Genomic DNA, 4,709 nt, shown 5'->3' on the forward strand with positions numbered 1-4,709 from the left:
ATATATATATGAATATTCATATATATATGAATATTACTCAGCCATAAAAAGGAATAAAATCTTACCATTTGCAAAAACCTGGATGGACCTAGATGGTATTATTCTAAGTGAAATACCATATGATTTCACTTATATATGGAATCTAAAACACAAAATAAAAGAGCAAACAAAACAGAATCAAACTCATAGGTACAGAGAACATTTTTATGGTTGCCAGATATGAAGGGGGTTGGGAATATGAGTGAAAAAGGGGAAGGGATTAAGAAGTACAAATTTCCAGTTATAAATACAGTCACAGGATGTAAAGTTCAGCATAGGGAATCCGATATAATAAAAGGCTAATATCCAAATAGACCGAATGGCGGAACAACCGAACAACCAGTCGCTATGACATGTGCTGACCACCAGGGGGTGCGTGCAGAACATGGCAGGCATTGGCAACAGGCAGCAGAGCAAGGAACATGGCAGGTGTCGGTTGCAGTAGGGTGGTGGAGCAGGTGAGCGGGGGCACCAGACCAAGGCGGGGTGCCGTTCGCTGTCATTGGGGCGAGCCTTTGGTGGTTACTGAAAATTCTTTGCTCCTGCACACCGCAGTCCCGCCGAGCACTTGCACCCACTGCTGGCTCCTGGCATCGGCCCCAATCGCTAGGCACCATCAGTGGGTGCAAGCAGCGGCTGCCAGCCCCAATCGCCCCTCAGGGCTTCTCCATCTCCCCCTGCTCCTGAGGGGCAATTGGGACTGGAAGCTGCCTCTCACACCTGCTACCGGCACCGGCCCCACTCACACCCACTGCCGGCACCGGCCCCGATCGCTCTGCACCATCAGTGGGTGTGAGCAGGGCTGGCACGGTCAGCACGTGGGAGCGGCGGCAATGGGAGCAGCGGCGATGGGAATGGAGCTGCAGGCAGACAGGGGACTGGGGGCCGTGGTGGGAGGGGCCAGGTGGGGGCACGGAGGATGGGCTGAGACCCGCCCCTGTGCCTACTGCAGCCTTGTGGCCCACAGTTCCTTTCAAGGTGCACGAATTCATGCACTGGGCCCCTAGTATAGTCAATAATATTGTAATAACTATGTATGGTGTCAGATGGGTACTGTGTTTATTGGGGTGATTGCTTTGTAAGTTATACAAATAGCTAATAAGTAAATAAATCAATAAAGTAGGCAAATTCATAGAATGCAGAAAGTAGAATGATGGTTAGCAGTGACTGGGAGGAAGGGGAAACATGGCGTTATTGCTTAATAGATACAGAGTTTCTGTTTTGCAAAACAAAAAAGTCTTAGAGATCTGTTGCACAATACTGTGACTATACTTAATATTACTGACTGTACACTCAAAAATGGTTACAATGGCAAATTTTGTTATTTTTTTACCACAGTTAAAAATAAATTTTAAAATAATTTTTAAAAATACTTCCTACTTCAGACAAGCAAAGAAAACACTGAGAGCTTTTGGCATTCTCTGTTCTTTCCTCAAGTCCTTTCTGACTACCAGAGCCAAGACCCTTAAAGAGATATAACAAAAAAATGTTTTAATCCAATTTTCTCTGTGACAGCCTGGTGTTAGATTCTCCTTAGTCTGGGACCATCTTGCCATTGGTCAGACCTAGAACACTGGAAGGCTCCTTCCTCAGCATAAGCAGCTCCTTTGCTTCTATTCTTTCTATGACTTCAAACCTCCAGATAATGGCCTGAGTCTCAATTCTTTTAAGTGACCTTGAGGTTAATGAAGCTAGTCACTTGGACCATATTGGTTTATCACATCATAGCTCTAGGGTGCATGTCTCTGAATCTTTCTAAACAAGTGCATCTTTAAACACACCAATGGTACCATCAACATTTCCTGGGAGATGCAGAAAACGTTCAGAAAACCACATTGGTATGTATATCCATACTGAGTGTATCAGGCCTGTTTCAAGTCTCTGGCAGGCCAGACCTTGGATAACACTAGCCAATTCTTAATAGCCCAGGAATGCACAAAATTCTCCTTCTATAAAACAAACATGTTTCTTACATAACAAATGTGATGTATGGATCTTGTTCAGACCAGACAGACAATGGGAGAAATTTTATTATGAACTGGGTATTAGATGATATTCAGGAATGATAAAGAATCTGGAGAGGAGTGATAATGATATGGTTATATATCTATAAAAGAAACAAAATATCTATCAGTGACATATCCTGAAGTATTTATGTGGCATCTGGGGTTTGGTTTAAAAAATTTAACAAAAATAGTTAGGGGCAATAAATGAAAACTGGCCCATTGATCTATGGAAGCTGTATAATGAAAGTATGTGGGGCTTATCATACTTTTCTCTCTATGTGGATGTACGGAAATTTCCATCATAAAGCTTTGTTCTACTTCTACCTCTGACATTGAGTTTACCTATTAGATTGAGTTCTCAGCATCATGTGAAACAAACCTACATTAGTTTTAGCAATGAATTAGAGCAATGTAAAGGTAGATTCTTTTCCAAATGATTGACCCTATTACAGTAATATAATCATAGCTACCATTACTTAGTGTTTATTACATTCCAGATGCTGAGTTAATCATTTTGCATACATTAACTTATTCAATCCTCACAATAAGCCTGTGTTTCAGAGGAGCTCAGTTGCTGACTTTAGATAACTCTTCCAAGACCACAAAAGAAAGTCTTCTAGCTAAATAAATTGAAAAATCTTCAAAAGTCTTTGAGGCAGTTTTCTATGAATTGCTCTAATTTCTACCTGTATTCTTAAAGATACACAGAAAAACATAATGATTTTTGATAATAATGGCTAACATTTACTGAGTGTTTTAATGTAGTAGAATCTCTGTTCTAAGCACTTTGCATGTAGATTCTTATAACAGCCTGTAAGTAGTATGGTGGATTAAGTGCACTGGCGTTGCCAATCAAATGTTTCCCTGTATCCATGTCTTTTGCAGCTCTGCCATCAATAGGTAGAACGTACTTCACATCCTTGAAATTGGGCTGACTTTGTGATTTGATTTCGCCTATAGAATGTGGTCAGTAGATGTGAGGACAGGCCAGTTCCAAACCTAGATTTCAAGAGGCCTTGCATGCTGCTCTTTCTCTATTGAATTCTTGCCTCTGCCCTGAGACTAAGTTTGGGATAACTGGCTGGACAATGAGATACCACATGAAGAAGACCCAAAGGGCCCTAAGAGCCAACCATTGGAAGCAGAGCCACGCAGCCACTTGCCAGCTGACCACAGGTACCTGAGCAAGCCCAGCTGAGACAAGACTGCTCAGCTAAGCCTAGCCTGAATAAATAGATGGTTGTATTTGAGCCAGTAAGTTTTGGAATGAGTTTATGATGCAACATTAGCTAACTGATATAAGCAGGTGCCATTGTTTACTTTAAAAGACACAGAAAGTTTAAGTACCTTTCCCATAGTCACACAGTAAGTGGGAAACTGAGATACATACTCAGAAGCTGACTCTGAAGTCCACACTGTTAGTGCATGGCTATTTCTATTATTTTCAATAAAGACAAAGCAAGGTGGGAGGTTATTGGGTTTTGACATCCAGCAACCTAATCATGACCAAGGAAGATTCATTGCAACCACCTGGAAAGATAAATTTCCCCATCCTTCCTCTCTACTCCATCTTTCCTAGAGACAAGAGGGACATTTGATTAAATTATGTTGAATTCTGGAGGAGTCCAGTGGAGACCCTGAGAAGCAGTGATGTGTTAATTAAATTCAGAAGGTCAGAAGAACATAAAATAGCATCCACACTTAAGCCTAAGACTATCATAAAGTTTTATTTTATCCTGAAGATCGTGGAAAGCTGGTGATAAATTTTAAATAAGGAAATAGCATGATAACATTCACAAATTTAAGAAAATAAGTTTGGCAACATGGAAAATCGGCTGGAAGTTAACCTTGGAGCTAAGGAAGTCAACTCCGAGTTGGAGCAGTCACCCATTAGACAGCAGTGGTCAGGACTGAGGTAACACCCATGAGAATAGAGAGAAGGGTTCAAGAGCTTTTAGGAGATAGAATCAACAGGACCTTGTGATGGATTGGATGAGTGAAAGAGAGGGAAAAGATGAGGACAGCCCGACCACAGGCCCACAAAAACGGATAACCAAGAAATTCTATTCCATCCTACACAGTGCTTCTGAATAACAACTGACCAGTTTCTGAACAGGTTTGGGCTTTGTGTTCCCAAAAACGATTTCCGATGGAGATCTCTGAATCACCCTCTGCAAAGAATACTAGTAAAAGTAGGCTGAGAGAGAGAAAATGTCACAAACTTAAAAGTCATGTGTCTTCCCTAGCCAGTTTTGTGCAGTGGTTAGAGTGTTGTCCCTCAGACTGAAGGGTCACAGGTTCGATTCCGGTCAAGGGCATGTACCTTGGTTGCAGGCTCAATTCCTGGCCCTAATTGGGGCCCACGCAGGGGCCAATCAATGTGTCTCTCTCACATCAATGCTTCTCTCTCTGTCTCTCCCCCTCTCTTCTGCTGTCTCTGAATATCATGGGTAAAAAAATATCCTCCGGTGAGGATTAACAACAACAACAACAACAACCACAAAGTCACTTGCCACTGACAACATTAAAGATAATCTGTCACCAGTTCCTAACTTTGTCCTTGGTTACAAAGGCCATTGTTTGAGTGAACAAAGAGGGTAAGAAATCTGGAAAGAAAGGTTTATTCAGAGAAACTGATAAGAGCTCAGGCTGGAGAAGACTTGC

The sequence above is a fragment of the Myotis brandtii genome, unplaced genomic scaffold (assembly GCF_000412655.1).
Source record: "Myotis brandtii unplaced genomic scaffold, ASM41265v1 scaffold174, whole genome shotgun sequence".
NCBI classification, from domain to species: Eukaryota; Metazoa; Chordata; class Mammalia; order Chiroptera; family Vespertilionidae; genus Myotis; species Myotis brandtii.